The sequence below is a fragment of the Hyla sarda genome, unplaced genomic scaffold (genome assembly GCF_029499605.1).
Source record: "Hyla sarda isolate aHylSar1 unplaced genomic scaffold, aHylSar1.hap1 scaffold_336, whole genome shotgun sequence".
In the NCBI taxonomy this organism is placed as follows: domain Eukaryota; kingdom Metazoa; phylum Chordata; class Amphibia; order Anura; family Hylidae; genus Hyla; species Hyla sarda.
In genome coordinates, this window is record NW_026610109.1 from 300409 (window position 1) to 318860 (window position 18452).

At 46.1% G+C, this 18452-nt stretch overlaps 8 non-coding genes across 8 annotated transcripts; all 8 read right to left on the reverse strand.

Annotated features, from left to right (window-relative positions):
• Positions 1–2035: 2035 nt before the first annotated feature.
• LOC130330564 (U2 spliceosomal RNA) lies at positions 2036–2226 on the reverse strand. Its single transcript, XR_008873700.1, has one exon. It is a non-coding gene; the product is annotated as a U2 spliceosomal RNA (small nuclear RNA).
• Positions 2227–4319: 2093 nt separating this feature from the next.
• Positions 4320–4510, reverse strand: LOC130330565 (U2 spliceosomal RNA). The gene has a single exon (XR_008873701.1). It is a non-coding gene; the product is annotated as a U2 spliceosomal RNA (small nuclear RNA).
• Positions 4511–6589: 2079 nt separating this feature from the next.
• On the reverse strand, positions 6590–6780 carry LOC130330586 (U2 spliceosomal RNA). The gene has a single exon (XR_008873720.1). It is a non-coding gene; the product is annotated as a U2 spliceosomal RNA (small nuclear RNA).
• A 2109-nt stretch (positions 6781–8889) lies between these two features.
• LOC130330566 (U2 spliceosomal RNA) lies at positions 8890–9080 on the reverse strand. The gene has a single exon (XR_008873702.1). It is a non-coding gene; the product is annotated as a U2 spliceosomal RNA (small nuclear RNA).
• Positions 9081–11147: 2067 nt separating this feature from the next.
• Positions 11148–11338, reverse strand: LOC130330567 (U2 spliceosomal RNA). Its single transcript, XR_008873703.1, has one exon. It is a non-coding gene; the product is annotated as a U2 spliceosomal RNA (small nuclear RNA).
• A 2105-nt stretch (positions 11339–13443) lies between these two features.
• Positions 13444–13634, reverse strand: LOC130330568 (U2 spliceosomal RNA). The gene has a single exon (XR_008873704.1). It is a non-coding gene; the product is annotated as a U2 spliceosomal RNA (small nuclear RNA).
• A 2086-nt stretch (positions 13635–15720) lies between these two features.
• LOC130330569 (U2 spliceosomal RNA) lies at positions 15721–15911 on the reverse strand. The gene has a single exon (XR_008873705.1). It is a non-coding gene; the product is annotated as a U2 spliceosomal RNA (small nuclear RNA).
• A 2091-nt stretch (positions 15912–18002) lies between these two features.
• LOC130330570 (U2 spliceosomal RNA) lies at positions 18003–18193 on the reverse strand. Its single transcript, XR_008873706.1, has one exon. It is a non-coding gene; the product is annotated as a U2 spliceosomal RNA (small nuclear RNA).
• Positions 18194–18452: the final 259 nt, after the last annotated feature.

Sequence of the window (18452 nt, forward strand, 5' to 3'; positions counted from 1 at the left end):
ATTTTCCATGCACACTCTGGGCTGGGGGGCAGTCAACCACCAGTACACACAGCAGAACCTAAACCCATACCATTATTGCTAAGCAGCAAGACAGGGGCCCATTGCACTCCCACGGGGCCTTTTTAAATGCAATCCATAACCCGGATTTGCCAGGAACCCTTCTTACTCCTCCTACTTGCATGTGACACTGGGCTTAGGATCTGCATAGGAAACACACACACAAGCACACACCTACCTTTGTTGCCTGCAGATGCCTCCTTGGCTGTCCCCAAACGGTATCAAACCAACACCCACGGGAAGCTGTAAGCATAGAGGACATGCCTGCACCCCATTGGACTTACCTGTGTGGGTTAAATCCGGGTTATTTGACAACCTATGGCGGTGATGGTTCTGCTCAGGCAGAGCAGTGCTGATGCTCCTCATAAAGCTGTCGCTGCTGTGAAGGTTCTAGGTGACATCACAAATCCCTATGGTTACATACACAACAAAGCTGGGTTGTTGTTGTTTACACTCTGCAAGGCCTGTGGAAGTGAGTGACATCATAGCACTGTAGTTCTGAGGGTTCTAGATGGATGCAACAATCTCCTGTTGCTTCTATGAAGGCCATAATAGACGACATCACCAAACAGCTCCATAGTCACATACACAGCAAAGGAGAGATGTTGTTTACACCTAGTGATGTCAGTGGTATTGAGTGACATCACAGCACAGTGCTAAGGCTCCTGGGCCTGGACACAGCAGCGGCTGCAATATCTCAACGGAGAATACGTTTATATATATGTGTGTGTGTGCGCGTATATATATATATATATATATATATATATATATATATATTTCTCCGCCGAAATCACTTTTAAACCCATTTCCACCTTTTTTTCCCTTCTCTTCCTCTTACTTTTTTTTCACGTTTTTTTACGTTTTTCTCCTTTTCGCCTCTTTTCTGGGCGTATTATTCTTCTTTTTCTTCTTTTTTTTCGTCTAATGCATACCCCATCAGTGCAGCAATGCTTATTCAATACCGCCAGCAGATGGAGACACTGGGGGATAATTTTCTAAGGATTTATACTGATTTTTCCTGTCTGAATTTGTCGCACAGAAAGTTGCAGGCCAAATATGTGTGACATTTCTGCGACTTTAGCTTCTAGAGCATTTTTACAACATTATACATAGGTGCTGAATACATAAAAAGCGACTGTTCAGCGACAGACAAGTCGCATCGGCTGAAAGTAGGCCAGAATGTCAGTCCATGTTGGAGCAGGTTTAGATACAGTCTAAAGCATAGATCTCAAAGTCTGTGCACAGAATTTAGCAAGGGCCTCGCACCTTCTGATGCATCAGGTAGGTGCACAATAGCATAGCCTAACCCTCTGTACTTTGGTCTATATTGATGCGGGACATAGACAGCCAGCTGATGACCAATCCATTAGTGCAATGGATGGCTGGAAGCATTTGTCTTTGCCTTTGCAATACCACAGAAGCAATGCATGGTCAATGTACAGCAATGACACACCTGTGTGAACAGCCAGGAGACCCCCCCCCCCCATGTTATGTTACATAGTTACATAGTTAGTACGGTCGAAAAAAGACATATGTCCATCAAGTTCAACCAGGGAATTAAGGGGTAGGGGTGTGGCGCGATATTGGGGAAGGGATGAGATTTTATATTTCTTCATAAGCATTAATCTTATTTTGTCAATTAGGAACATTCAGCACCCACCCGCTATCAAGGCAGCTGCCTATCATGTCATGCCCTACCTGCACAGGTGTGCTGGCTACTCAAATGATCCAATTAAGGAGGCCATTTAGTCAGCAGCAGCAGAAGTCCTGTGCCTGGACGCTCCAACAGCGGCCAGACACAAGCAGAAGCAGAAGCAGCAGAAGCAGAAGCAGCAGAAGCAGCAGCAGCAGAAGCAGCAGCAGCACCACCTTTTGTTTTTTGGCTGCAGCAGCAGCAAGGCCCACAGGGCTGGCTAGCTGGCTAGCCAGCAAGCAGGTAGCAATGAAAGTAGGAATCTTTCTTTTTAACCCTGTAAGGGGGTGGTGCACTGTACCCGAAGATACTGCCATATCGGGTCAATGCATAGGGCGACGGAAGCAAGCTTCGAAATCGGCCCCCGTTCTCAAAAATCCATTTAATATATGGTCCCCAGATAGGGGACGTATCAGATATTAAACTGATAAGAACAGATACTACACTTGATCTTAGCCAAAAGGCCGAGAAGCGATAACCGTGAAAGGGGCGGGCCCAACAAGGTGCCCTTCATGGGCACTATCACTGCTTGCTGTCAGGGAGGCTGCCAGACAATTTTCCATGCACACTCTGGGCTGGGGGGCAGTCAACCACCAGTACACACAGCAGAACCTAAACCCATACCATTATTGCTAAGCAGCAAGACAGGGGCCCATTGCACTCCCACGGGGCCTTTTTAAATGCAATCCATAACCCGGATTTGCCAGGAACCCTTCTTACTCCTCCTACTTGCATGTGACACTGGGCTTAGGATCTGCATAGGAAACACACACACAAGCACACACCTACCTTTGTTGCCTGCAGATGCCTCCTTGGCTGTCCCCAAACGGTATCAAACCAACACCCACGGGAAGCTGTAAGCATAGAGGACATGCCTGCACCCCATTGGACTTACCTGTGTGGGTTAAATCCGGGTTATTTGACAACCTATGGCGGTGATGGTTCTGCTCAGGCAGAGCAGTGCTGATGCTCCTCATAAAGCTGTCGCTGCTGTGAAGGTTCTAGGTGACATCACAAATCCCTATGGTTACATACACAACAAAGCTGGGTTGTTGTTGTTTACACTCTGCAAGGCCTGTGGAAGTGAGTGACATCATAGCACTGTAGTTCTGAGGGTTCTAGATGGATGCAACAATCTCCTGTTGCTTCTATGAAGGCCATAATAGACGACATCACCAAACAGCTCCATAGTCACATACACAGCAAAGGAGAGATGTTGTTTACACCTAGTGATGTCAGTGGTATTGAGTGACATCACAGCACAGTGCTAAGGCTCCTGGGCCTGGACACAGCAGCGGCTGCAATATCTCAACGGAGAATACGTTTATATATATGTGTGTGTGTGCGCGTATATATATATATATATATATATATATATATATATATATATATATATTTCTCCGCCGAAATCACTTTTAAACCCATTTCCACCTTTTTTTCCCTTCTCTTCCTCTTACTTTTTTTTCACGTTTTTTTACGTTTTTCTCCTTTTCGCCTCTTTTCTGGGCGTATTATTCTTCTTTTTCTTCTTTTTTTTTCGTCTAATGCATACCCCATCAGTGCAGCAATGCTTATTCAATACCGCCAGCAGATGGAGACACTGGGGGATAATTTTCTAAGGATTTATACTGATTTTTCCTGTCTGAATTTGTCGCACAGAAAGTTGCAGGCCAAATATGTGTGACATTTCTGCGACTTTAGCTTCTAGAGCATTTTTACAACATTATACATAGGTGCTGAATACATAAAAAGCGACTGTTCAGCGACAGACAAGTCGCATCGGCTGAAAGTAGGCCAGAATGTCAGTCCATGTTGGAGCAGGTTTAGATACAGTCTAAAGTATAGATCTCAAAGTCTGTGCACAGAATTTAGCAAGGGCCTCGCACCTTCTGATGCATCAGGTAGGTGCACAATAGCATAGCCTAACCCTCTGTACTTTGGTCTATATTGATGCGGGACATAGACAGCCAGCTGATGACCAATCCATTAGTGCAATGGATGGCTGGAAGCATTTGTCTTTGCCTTTGCAATACCACAGAAGCAATGCATGGTCAATGTACAGCAATGACACACCTGTGTGAACAGCCAGGAGACCCCCCCCCCCCCATGTTATGTTACATAGTTACATAGTTAGTACGGTCGAAAAAAGACATATGTCCATCAAGTTCAACCAGGGAATTAAGGGGTAGGGGTGTGGCGCGATATTGGGGAAGGGATGAGATTTTATATTTCTTCATAAGCATTAATCTTATTTTGTCAATTAGGAACATTCAGCACCCACCCGCTATCAAGGCAGCTGCCTATCATGTCATGCCCTACCTGCACAGGTGTGCTGGCTACTCAAATGATCCAATTAAGGAGGCCATTTAGTCAGCAGCAGCAGAAGTCCTGTGCCTGGACGCTCCAACAGCGGCCAGACACAAGCAGAAGCAGAAGCAGCAGAAGCAGCAGCAGCACCACCTTTTGTTTTTTGGCTGCAGCAGCAGCAAGGCCCACAGGGCTGGCTAGCTGGCTAGCCAGCAAGCAGGTAGCAATGAAAGTAGGAATCTTTCTTTTTAACCCTGTAAGGGGGTGGTGCACTGTACCCGAAGATACTGCCATATCGGGTCAATGCATAGGGCGACGGAAGCAAGCTTCGAAATCGGCCCCCGTTCTCAAAAATCCATTTAATATATGGTCCCCAGATAGGGGACGTATCAGATATTAAACTGATAAGAACAGATACTACACTTGATCTTAGCCAAAAGGCCGAGAAGCGATAACCGTGAAAGGGGCGGGCCCAACAAGGTGCCCTTCATGGGCACTATCACTGCTTGCTGTCAGGGAGGCTGCCAGACAATTTTCCATGCACACTCTGGGCTGGGGGGCAGTCAACCACCAGTACACACAGCAGAACCTAAACCCATACCATTATTGCTAAGCAGCAAGACAGGGGCCCATTGCACTCCCACGGGGCCTTTTTAAATGCAATCCATAACCCGGATTTGCCAGGAACCCTTCTTACTCCTCCTACTTGCATGTGACACTGGGCTTAGGATCTGCATAGGAAACACACACACAAGCACACACCTACCTTTGTTGCCTGCAGATGCCTCCTTGGCTGTCCCCAAACGGTATCAAACCAACACCCACGGGAAGCTGTAAGCATAGAGGACATGCCTGCACCCCATTGGACTTACCTGTGTGGGTTAAATCCGGGTTATTTGACAACCTATGGCGGTGATGGTTCTGCTCAGGCAGAGCAGTGCTGATGCTCCTCATAAAGCTGTCGCTGCTGTGAAGGTTCTAGGTGACATCACAAATCCCTATGGTTACATACACAACAAAGCTGGGTTGTTGTTGTTTACACTCTGCAAGGCCTGTGGAAGTGAGTGACATCATAGCACTGTAGTTCTGAGGGTTCTAGATGGATGCAACAATCTCCTGTTGCTTCTATGAAGGCCATAATAGACGACATCACCAAACAGCTCCATAGTCACATACACAGCAAAGGAGAGATGTTGTTTACACCTAGTGATGTCAGTGGTATTGAGTGACATCACAGCACAGTGCTAAGGCTCCTGGGCCTGGACACAGCAGCGGCTGCAATATCTCAACGGAGAATACGTTTATATATATGTGTGTGTGTGCGCGTATATATATATATATATATATATATATATATATATTTCTCCGCCGAAATCACTTTTAAACCCATTTCCACCTTTTTTTCCCTTCTCTTCCTCTTACTTTTTTTTCACGTTTTTTTACGTTTTTCTCCTTTTCGCCTCTTTTCTGGGCGTATTATTCTTCTTTTTCTTCTTTTTTTTCGTCTAATGCATACCCCATCAGTGCAGCAATGCTTATTCAATACCGCCAGCAGATGGAGACACTGGGGGATAATTTTCTAAGGATTTATACTGATTTTTCCTGTCTGAATTTGTCGCACAGAAAGTTGCAGGCCAAATATGTGTGACATTTCTGCGACTTTAGCTTCTAGAGCATTTTTACAACATTATACATAGGTGCTGAATACATAAAAAGCGACTGTTCAGCGACAGACAAGTCGCATCGGCTGAAAGTAGGCCAGAATGTCAGTCCATGTTGGAGCAGGTTTAGATACAGTCTAAAGTATAGATCTCAAAGTCTGTGCACAGAATTTAGCAAGGGCCTCGCACCTTCTGATGCATCAGGTAGGTGCACAATAGCATAGCCTAACCCTCTGTACTTTGGTCTATATTGATGCGGGACATAGACAGCCAGCTGATGACCAATCCATTAGTGCAATGGATGGCTGGAAGCATTTGTCTTTGCCTTTGCAATACCACAGAAGCAATGCATGGTCAATGTACAGCAATGACACACCTGTGTGAACAGCCAGGAGACCCCCCCCCCCCATGTTATGTTACATAGTTACATAGTTAGTACGGTCAAAAAAAGACATATGTCCATCAAGTTCAACCAGGGAATTAAGGGGTAGGGGTGTGGCGCGATATTGGGGAAGGGATGAGATTTTATATTTCTTCATAAGCATTAATCTTATTTTGTCAATTAGGAACATTCAGCACCCACCCGCTATCAAGGCAGCTGCCTATCATGTCATGCCCTACCTGCACAGGTGTGCTGGCTACTCAAATGATCCAATTAAGGAGGCCATTTAGTCAGCAGCAGCAGAAGTCCTGTGCCTGGACGCTCCAACAGCGGCCAGACACAAGCAGAAGCAGAAGCAGCAGAAGCAGCAGCAGCACCACCTTTTGTTTTTTGGCTGCAGCAGCAGCAAGGCCCACAGGGCTGGCTAGCTGGCTAGCCAGCAAGCAGGTAGCAATGAAAGTAGGAATCTTTCTTTTTAACCCTGTAAGGGGGTGGTGCACTGTACCCGAAGATACTGCCATATCGGGTCAATGCATAGGGTGACGGAAGCAAGCTTCGAAATCGGCCCCCGTTCTCAAAAATCCATTTAATATATGGTCCCCAGATAGGGGACGTATCAGATATTAAACTGATAAGAACAGATACTACACTTGATCTTAGCCAAAAGGCCGAGAAGCGATAACCGTGAAAGGGGCGGGCCCAACAAGGTGCCCTTCATGGGCACTATCACTGCTTGCTGTCAGGGAGGCTGCCAGACAATTTTCCATGCACACTCTGGGCTGGGGGGCAGTCAACCACCAGTACACACAGCAGAACCTAAACCCATACCATTATTGCTAAGCAGCAAGACAGGGGCCCATTGCACTCCCACGGGGCCTTTTTAAATGCAATCCATAACCCGGATTTGCCAGGAACCCTTCTTACTCCTCCTACTTGCATGTGACACTGGGCTTAGGATCTGCATAGGAAACACACACACAAGCACACACCTACCTTTGTTGCCTGCAGATGCCTCCTTGGCTGTCCCCAAACGGTATCAAACCAACACCCACGGGAAGCTGTAAGCATAGAGGACATGCCTGCACCCCATTGGACTTACCTGTGTGGGTTAAATCCGGGTTATTTGACAACCTATGGCGGTGATGGTTCTGCTCAGGCAGAGCAGTGCTGATGCTCCTCATAAAGCTGTCGCTGCTGTGAAGGTTCTAGGTGACATCACAAATCCCTATGGTTACATACACAACAAAGCTGGGTTGTTGTTGTTTACACTCTGCAAGGCCTGTGGAAGTGAGTGACATCATAGCACTGTAGTTCTGAGGGTTCTAGATGGATGCAACAATCTCCTGTTGCTTCTATGAAGGCCATAATAGACGACATCACCAAACAGCTCCATAGTCACATACACAGTAAAGGAGAGATGTTGTTTACACCTAGTGATGTCAGTGGTATTGAGTGACATCACAGCACAGTGCTAAGGCTCCTGGGCCTGGACACAGCAGCGGCTGCAATATCTCAACGGAGAATACGTTTATATATATGTGTGTGTGTGCGCGTATATATATATATATATATATATATATATATATATATATATATATATATATATATATATTTCTCCGCCGAAATCACTTTTAAACCCATTTCCACCTTTTTTTCCCTTCTCTTCCTCTTACTTTTTTTTCACGTTTTTTTACGTTTTTCTCCTTTTCGCCTCTTTTCTGGGCGTATTATTCTTCTTTTTCTTCTTTTTTTTCGTCTAATGCATACCCCATCAGTGCAGCAATGCTTATTCAATACCGCCAGCAGATGGAGACACTGGGGGATAATTTTCTAAGGATTTATACTGATTTTTCCTGTCTGAATTTGTCGCACAGAAAGTTGCAGGCCAAATATGTGTGACATTTCTGCGACTTTAGCTTCTAGAGCATTTTTACAACATTATACATAGGTGCTGAATACATAAAAAGCGACTGTTCAGCGACAGACAAGTCGCATCGGCTGAAAGTAGGCCAGAATGTCAGTCCATGTTGGAGCAGGTTTAGATACAGTCTAAAGTATAGATCTCAAAGTCTGTGCACAGAATTTAGCAAGGGCCTCGCACCTTCTGATGCATCAGGTAGGTGCACAATAGCATAGCCTAACCCTCTGTACTTTGGTCTATATTGATGCGGGACATAGACAGCCAGCTGATGACCAATCCATTAGTGCAATGGATGGCTGGAAGCATTTGTCTTTGCCTTTGCAATACCACAGAAGCAATGCATGGTCAATGTACAGCAATGACACACCTGTGTGAACAGCCAGGAGACCCCCCCCCCCCCCCCCCATGTTATGTTACATAGTTACATAGTTAGTACGGTCGAAAAAAGACATATGTCCATCAAGTTCAACCAGGGAATTAAGGGGTAGGGGTGTGGCGCGATATTGGGGAAGGGATGAGATTTTATATTTCTTCATAAGCATTAATCTTATTTTGTCAATTAGGAACATTCAGCACCCACCCGCTATCAAGGCAGCTGCCTATCATGTCATGCCCTACCTGCACAGGTGTGCTGGCTACTCAAATGATCCAATTAAGGAGGCCATTTAGTCAGCAGCAGCAGAAGTCCTGTGCCTGGACGCTCCAACAGCGGCCAGACACAAGCAGAAGCAGAAGCAGCAGAAGCAGCAGCAGCACCACCTTTTGTTTTTTGGCTGCAGCAGCAGCAAGGCCCACAGGGCTGGCTAGCTGGCTAGCCAGCAAGCAGGTAGCAATGAAAGTAGGAATCTTTCTTTTTAACCCTGTAAGGGGGTGGTGCACTGTACCCGAAGATACTGCCATATCGGGTCAATGCATAGGGCGACGGAAGCAAGCTTCGAAATCGGCCCCCGTTCTCAAAAATCCATTTAATATATGGTCCCCAGATAGGGGACGTATCAGATATTAAACTGATAAGAACAGATACTACACTTGATCTTAGCCAAAAGGCCGAGAAGCGATAACCGTGAAAGGGGCGGGCCCAACAAGGTGCCCTTCATGGGCACTATCACTGCTTGCTGTCAGGGAGGCTGCCAGACAATTTTCCATGCACACTCTGGGCTGGGGGGCAGTCAACCACCAGTACACACAGCAGAACCTAAACCCATACCATTATTGCTAAGCAGCAAGACAGGGGCCCATTGCACTCCCACGGGGCCTTTTTAAATGCAATCCATAACCCGGATTTGCCAGGAACCCTTCTTACTCCTCCTACTTGCATGTGACACTGGGCTTAGGATCTGCATAGGAAACACACACACAAGCACACACCTACCTTTGTTGCCTGCAGATGCCTCCTTGACTGTCCCCAAACGGTATCAAACCAACACCCACGGGAAGCTGTAAGCATAGAGGACATGCCTGCACCCCATTGGACTTACCTGTGTGGGTTAAATCCGGGTTATTTGACAACCTATGGCGGTGATGGTTCTGCTCAGGCAGAGCAGTGCTGATGCTCCTCATAAAGCTGTCGCTGCTGTGAAGGTTCTAGGTGACATCACAAATCCCTATGGTTACATACACAACAAAGCTGGGTTGTTGTTGTTTACACTCTGCAAGGCCTGTGGAAGTGAGTGACATCATAGCACTGTAGTTCTGAGGGTTCTAGATGGATGCAACAATCTCCTGTTGCTTCTATGAAGGCCATAATAGACGACATCACCAAACAGCTCCATAGTCACATACACAGCAAAGGAGAGATGTTGTTTACACCTAGTGATGTCAGTGGTATTGAGTGACATCACAGCACAGTGCTAAGGCTCCTGGGCCTGGACACAGCAGCGGCTGCAATATCTCAACGGAGAATACGTTTATATATATGTGTGTGTGTGCGCGTATATATATATATATATATTTCTCCGCCGAAATCACTTTTAAACCCATTTCCACCTTTTTTTCCCTTCTCTTCCTCTTACTTTTTTTTCACGTTTTTTTACGTTTTTCTCCTTTTCGCCTCTTTTCTGGGCGTATTATTCTTCTTTTTCTTCTTTTTTTTCGTCTAATGCATACCCCATCAGTGCAGCAATGCTTATTCAATACCGCCAGCAGATGGAGACACTGGGGGATAATTTTCTAAGGATTTATACTGATTTTTCCTGTCTGAATTTGTCGCACAGAAAGTTGCAGGCCAAATATGTGTGACATTTCTGCGACTTTAGCTTCTAGAGCATTTTTACAACATTATACATAGGTGCTGAATACATAAAAAGCGACTGTTCAGCGACAGACAAGTCGCATCGGCTGAAAGTAGGCCAGAATGTCAGTCCATGTTGGAGCAGGTTTAGATACAGTCTAAAGTATAGATCTCAAAGTCTGTGCACAGAATTTAGCAAGGGCCTCGCACCTTCTGATGCATCAGGTAGGTGCACAATAGCATAGCCTAACCCTCTGTACTTTGGTCTATATTGATGCGGGACATAGACAGCCAGCTGATGACCAATCCATTAGTGCAATGGATGGCTGGAAGCATTTGTCTTTGCCTTTGCAATACCACAGAAGCAATGCATGGTCAATGTACAGCAATGACACACCTGTGTGAACAGCCAGGAGACCCCCCCCCCCCCCCCATGTTATGTTACATAGTTACATAGTTAGTACGGTCGAAAAAAGACATATGTCCATCAAGTTCAACCAGGGAATTAAGGGGTAGGGGTGTGGCGCGATATTGGGGAAGGGATGAGATTTTATATTTCTTCATAAGCATTAATCTTATTTTGTCAATTAGGAACATTCAGCACCCACCCGCTATCAAGGCAGCTGCCTATCATGTCATGCCCTACCTGCACAGGTGTGCTGGCTACTCAAATGATCCAATTAAGGAGGCCATTTAGTCAGCAGCAGCAGAAGTCCTGTGCCTGGACGCTCCAACAGCGGCCAGACACAAGCAGAAGCAGAAGCAGCAGAAGCAGCAGCAGCACCACCTTTTGTTTTTTGGCTGCAGCAGCAGCAAGGCCCACAGGGCTGGCTAGCTGGCTAGCCAGCAAGCAGGTAGCAATGAAAGTAGGAATCTTTCTTTTTAACCCTGTAAGGGGGTGGTGCACTGTACCCGAAGATACTGCCATATCGGGTCAATGCATAGGGCGACGGAAGCAAGCTTCGAAATCGGCCCCCGTTCTCAAAAATCCATTTAATATATGGTCCCCAGATAGGGGACGTATCAGATATTAAACTGATAAGAACAGATACTACACTTGATCTTAGCCAAAAGGCCGAGAAGCGATAACCGTGAAAGGGGCGGGCCCAACAAGGTGCCCTTCATGGGCACTATCACTGCTTGCTGTCAGGGAGGCTGCCAGACAATTTTCCATGCACACTCTGGGCTGGGGGGCAGTCAACCACCAGTACACACAGCAGAACCTAAACCCATACCATTATTGCTAAGCAGCAAGACAGGGGCCCATTGCACTCCCACGGGGCCTTTTTAAATGCAATCCATAACCCGGATTTGCCAGGAACCCTTCTTACTCCTCCTACTTGCATGTGACACTGGGCTTAGGATCTGCATAGGAAACACACACACAAGCACACACCTACCTTTGTTGCCTGCAGATGCCTCCTTGGCTGTCCCCAAACGGTATCAAACCAACACCCACGGGAAGCTGTAAGCATAGAGGACATGCCTGCACCCCATTGGACTTACCTGTGTGGGTTAAATCCGGGTTATTTGACAACCTATGGCGGTGATGGTTCTGCTCAGGCAGAGCAGTGCTGATGCTCCTCATAAAGCTGTCGCTGCTGTGAAGGTTCTAGGTGACATCACAAATCCCTATGGTTACATACACAACAAAGCTGGGTTGTTGTTGTTTACACTCTGCAAGGCCTGTGGAAGTGAGTGACATCATAGCACTGTAGTTCTGAGGGTTCTAGATGGATGCAACAATCTCCTGTTGCTTCTATGAAGGCCATAATAGACGACATCACCAAACAGCTCCATAGTCACATACACAGCAAAGGAGAGATGTTGTTTACACCTAGTGATGTCAGTGGTATTGAGTGACATCACAGCACAGTGCTAAGGCTCCTGGGCCTGGACACAGCAGCGGCTGCAATATCTCAACGGAGAATACGTTTATATATATGTGTGTGTGTGCGCGTATATATATATATATATATATATATATATATATATATATATATATATATATATATTTCTCCGCCGAAATCACTTTTAAACCCATTTCCACCTTTTTTTCCCTTCTCTTCCTCTTACTTTTTTTTCACGTTTTTTTACGTTTTTCTCCTTTTCGCCTCTTTTCTGGGCGTATTATTCTTCTTTTTCTTCTTTTTTTTCGTCTAATGCATACCCCATCAGTGCAGCAATGCTTATTCAATACCGCCAGCAGATGGAGACACTGGGGGATAATTTTCTAAGGATTTATACTGATTTTTCCTGTCTGAATTTGTCGCACAGAAAGTTGCAGGCCAAATATGTGTGACATTTCTGCGACTTTAGCTTCTAGAGCATTTTTACAACATTATACATAGGTGCTGAATACATAAAAAGCGACTGTTCAGCGACAGACAAGTCGCATCGGCTGAAAGTAGGCCAGAATGTCAGTCCATGTTGGAGCAGGTTTAGATACAGTCTAAAGTATAGATCTCAAAGTCTGTGCACAGAATTTAGCAAGGGCCTCGCACCTTCTGATGCATCAGGTAGGTGCACAATAGCATAGCCTAACCCTCTGTACTTTGGTCTATATTGATGCGGGACATAGACAGCCAGCTGATGACCAATCCATTAGTGCAATGGATGGCTGGAAGCATTTGTCTTTGCCTTTGCAATACCACAGAAGCAATGCATGGTCAATGTACAGCAATGACACACCTGTGTGAACAGCCAGGAGACCCCCCCCCCCCCCCCCCATGTTATGTTACATAGTTACATAGTTAGTACGGTCGAAAAAAGACATATGTCCATCAAGTTCAACCAGGGAATTAAGGGGTAGGGGTGTGGCGCGATATTGGGGAAGGGATGAGATTTTATATTTCTTCATAAGCATTAATCTTATTTTGTCAATTAGGAACATTCAGCACCCACCCGCTATCAAGGCAGCTGCCTATCATGTCATGCCCTACCTGCACAGGTGTGCTGGCTACTCAAATGATCCAATTAAGGAGGCCATTTAGTCAGCAGCAGCAGAAGTCCTGTGCCTGGACGCTCCAACAGCGGCCAGACACAAGCAGAAGCAGAAGCAGCAGAAGCAGCAGCAGCACCACCTTTTGTTTTTTGGCTGCAGCAGCAGCAAGGCCCACAGGGCTGGCTAGCTGGCTAGCCAGCAAGCAGGTAGCAATGAAAGTAGGAATCTTTCTTTTTAACCCTGTAAGGGGGTGGTGCACTGTACCCGAAGATACTGCCATATCGGGTCAATGCATAGGGCGACGGAAGCAAGCTTCGAAATCGGCCCCCGTTCTCAAAAATCCATTTAATATATGGTCCCCAGATAGGGGACGTATCAGATATTAAACTGATAAGAACAGATACTACACTTGATCTTAGCCAAAAGGCCGAGAAGCGATAACCGTGAAAGGGGCGGGCCCAACAAGGTGCCCTTCATGGGCACTATCACTGCTTGCTGTCAGGGAGGCTGCCAGACAATTTTCCATGCACACTCTGGGCTGGGGGGCAGTCAACCACCAGTACACACAGCAGAACCTAAACCCATACCATTATTGCTAAGCAGCAAGACAGGGGCCCATTGCACTCCCACGGGGCCTTTTTAAATGCAATCCATAACCCGGATTTGCCAGGAACCCTTCTTACTCCTCCTACTTGCATGTGACACTGGGCTTAGGATCTGCATAGGAAACACACACACAAGCACACACCTACCTTTGTTGCCTGCAGATGCCTCCTTGGCTGTCCCCAAACGGTATCAAACCAACACCCACGGGAAGCTGTAAGCATAGAGGACATGCCTGCACCCCATTGGACTTACCTGTGTGGGTTAAATCCGGGTTATTTGACAACCTATGGCGGTGATGGTTCTGCTCAGGCAGAGCAGTGCTGATGCTCCTCATAAAGCTGTCGCTGCTGTGAAGGTTCTAGGTGACATCACAAATCCCTATGGTTACATACACAACAAAGCTGGGTTGTTGTTGTTTACACTCTGCAAGGCCTGTGGAAGTGAGTGACATCATAGCACTGTAGTTCTGAGGGTTCTAGATGGATGCAACAATCTCCTGTTGCTTCTATGAAGGCCATAATAGACGACATCACCAAACAGCTCCATAGTCACATACACAGCAAAGGAGAGATGTTGTTTACACCTAGTGATGTCAGTGGTATTGAGTGACATCACAGCACAGTACTAAGGCTCCTGGGCCTGGACACAGCAGCGGCTGCAATATCTCAACGGAGAATACGTTTATATATATGTGTGTGTGTGCGCGTATATATATATATATATATATATATATATATATATATATATATATATTTCTCCGCCGAAATCACTTTTAAACCCATTTCCACCTTTTTTTCCCTTCTCTTCCTCTTACTTTTTTTTCACGTTTTTTTACGTTTTTCTCCTTTTCGCCTCTTTTCTGGGCGTATTATTCTTCTTTTTCTTCTTTTTTTTCGTCTAATGCATACCCCATCAGTGCAGCAATGCTTATTCAATACCGCCAGCAGATGGAGACACTGGGGGATAATTTTCTAAGGATTTATACTGATTTTTCCTGTCTGAATTTGTCGCACAGAAAGTTGCAGGCCAAATATGTGTGACATTTCTGCGACTTTAGCTTCTAGAGCATTTTTACAACATTATACATAGGTGCTGAATACATAAAAAGCGACTGTTCAGCGACAGACAAGTCGCATCGGCTGAAAGTAGGCCAGAATGTCAGTCCATGTTGGAGCAGGTTTAGATACAGTCTAAAGTATAGATCTCAAAGTCTGTGCACAGAATTTAGCAAGGGCCTCGCACCTTCTGATGCATCAGGTAGGTGCACAATAGCATAGCCTAACCCTCTGTACTTTGGTCTATATTGATGCGGGACATAGACAGCCAGCTGATGACCAATCCATTAGTGCAATGGATGGCTGGAAGCATTTGTCTTTGCCTTTGCAATACCACAGAAGCAATGCATGGTCAATGTACAGCAATGACACACCTGTGTGAACAGCCAGGAGACCCCCCCCCCCCCCCCATGTTATGTTACATAGTTACATAGTTAGTACGGTCGAAAAAAGACATATGTCCATCAAGTTCAACCAGGGAATTAAGGGGTAGGGGTGTGGCGCGATATTGGGGAAGGGATGAGATTTTATATTTCTTCATAAGCATTAATCTTATTTTGTCAATTAGGAACATTCAGCACCCACCCGCTATCAAGGCAGCTGCCTATCATGTCATGCCCTACCTGCACAGGTGTGCTGGCTACTCAAATGATCCAATTAAGGAGGCCATTTAGTCAGCAGCAGCAGAAGTCCTGTGCCTGGACGCTCCAACAGCGGCCAGACACAAGCAGAAGCAGAAGCAGCAGCAGCACCACCTTTTGTTTTTTGGCTGCAGCAGCAGCAAGGCCCACAGGGCTGGCTAGCTGGCTAGCCAGCAAGCAGGTAGCAATGAAAGTAGGAATCTTTCTTTTTAACCCTGTAAGGGGGTGGTGCACTGTACCCGAAGATACTGCCATATCGGGTCAATGCATAGGGCGACGGAAGCAAGCTTCGAAATCGGCCCCCGTTCTCAAAAATCCATTTAATATATGGTCCCCAGATAGGGGACGTATCAGATATTAAACTGATAAGAACAGATACTACACTTGATCTTAGCCAAAAGGCCGAGAAGCGATAACCGTGAAAGGGGCGGGCCCAACAAGGTGCCCTTCATGGGCACTATCACTGCTTGCTGTCAGGGAGGCTGCCAGACAATTTTCCATGCACACTCTGGGCTGGGGGGCAGTCAACCACCAGTACACACAGCAGAACCTAAACCCATACCATTATTGCTAAGCAGCAAGACAGGGGCCCATTGCACTCCCACGGGGCCTTTTTAAATGCAATCCATAACCCGGATTTGCCAGGAACCCTTCTTACTCCTCCTACTTGCATGTGACACTGGGCTTAGGATCTGCATAGGAAACACACACACAAGCACACACCTACCTTTGTTGCCTGCAGATGCCTCCTTGGCTGTCCCCAAACGGTATCAAACCAACACCCACGGGAAGCTGTAAGCATAGAGGACATGCCTGCACCCCATTGGACTTACCTGTGTGGGTTAAATCCGGGTTATTTGACAACCTATGGCGGTGATGGTTCTGCTCAGGCAGAGCAGTGCTGATGCTCCTCATAAAGCTGTCGCTGCTGTGAAGGTTCTAGGTGACATCACAAATCCCTATGGTTACATACACAACAAAGCTGGGTTGTTGTTGTTTACACTCTGCAAGGCCTGTGGAAGTGAGTGACATCATAGCACTGTAGTTCTGAGGGTTCTAGATGGATGCAACAATCTCCTGTTGCTTCTATGAAGGCCATAATAGACGACATCACCAAACAGCTCCATAGTCACATACACAGCAAAGGAGAGATGTTGTTTACACCTAGTGATGTCAGTGGTATTGAGTGACATCACAGCACAGTGCTAAGGCTCCTGGGCCTGGACACAGCAGCGGCTGCAATATCTCAACGGAGAATACGTTTATATATATGTGTGTGTGTGCGCGTATATATATATATATATATATATATATATATATATATATATATTTCTCCGCCGAAATCACTTTTAAACCCATTTCCACCTTTTTTTCCCTTCTCTTCCTCTTACTTTTTTTTCACGTTTTTTTACGTTTTTCTCCTTTTCGCCTCTTTTCTGGGCGTATTATTCTTCTTTTTCTTCTTTTTTTTTCGTCTAATGCATACCCCATCAGTGCAGCAATGCTTATTCAATACCGCCAGCAGATGGAGACACTGGGGGATAATTTTCTAAGGATTTATACTGATTTTTCCTGTCTGAATTTGTCGCACAGAAAGTTGCAGGCCAAATATGTGTGACATTTCTGCGACTTTAGCTTCTAGAGCATTTTTACAACATTATACATAGGTGCTGAATACATAAAAAGCGACTGTTCAGCGACAGACAAGTCGCATCGGCTGAAAGTAGGCCAGAATGTCAGTCCATGTTGGAGCAGGTTTAGATACAGTCTAAAGTATAGATCTCAAAGTCTGTGCACAGAATTTAGCAAGGGCCTCGCACCTTCTGATGCATCAGGTAGGTGCACAATAGCATAGCCTAACCCTCTGTACTTTGGTCTATATTGATGCGGGACATAGACAGCCAGCTGATGACCAATCCATTAGTGCAATGGATGGCTGGAAGCATTTGTCTTTGCCTTTGCAATACCACAGAAGCAATGCATGGTCAATGTACAGCAATGACACACCTGTGTGAACAGCCAGGAGACCCCCCCCCCCCCCCATGTTATGTTACATAGTTACATAGTTAGTACGGTCGAAAAAAGACATATGTCCATCAAGTTCAACCAGGGAATTAAGGGGTAGGGGTGTGGCGCGATATTGGGGAAGGGATGAGATTTTATATTTCTTCATAAGCATTAATCTTATTTTGTCAATTAGGAACATTCAGCACCCACCCGCTATCAAGGCAGCTGCCTATCATGTCATGCCCTACCTGCACAGGTGTGCTGGCTACTCAAATGATCCAATTAAGGAGGCCATTTAGTCAGCAGCAGCAGAAGTCCTGTGCCTGGACGCTCCAACAGCGGCCAGACACAAGCAGAAGCAGAAGCAGCAGAAGCAGCAGCAGCACCACCTTTTGTTTTTTGGCTGCAGCAGCAGCAAGGCCCACAGGGCTGGCTAGCTGGCTAGCCAGCAAGCAGGTAGCAATGAAAGTAGGAATCTTTCTTTTTAACCCTGTAAGGGGGTGGTGCACTGTACCCGAAGATACTGCCATATCGGGTCAATGCATAGGGCGACGGAAGCAAGCTTCGAAATCGGCCCCCGTTCTCAAAAATCCATTTAATATATGGTCCCCAGATAGGGGACGTATCAGATATTAAACTGATAAGAACAGATACTACACTTGATCTTAGCCAAAAGGCCGAGAAGCGATAACCGTGAAAGGGGCGGGCCCAACAAGGTGCCCTTCATGGGCACTATCACTGCTTGCTGTCAGGGAGGCTGCCAGACAATTTTCCATGCACACTCTGGGCTGGGGGGCAGTCAACCACCAGTACACACAGCAGAACCTAAACCCATACCATTATTGCTAAGCAGCAAGACAGGGGCCCATTGCACTCCCACGGGGCCTTTTTAAATGCAATCCATAACCCGGATTTGCCAGGAACCCTTCTTACTCCTCCTACTTGCAT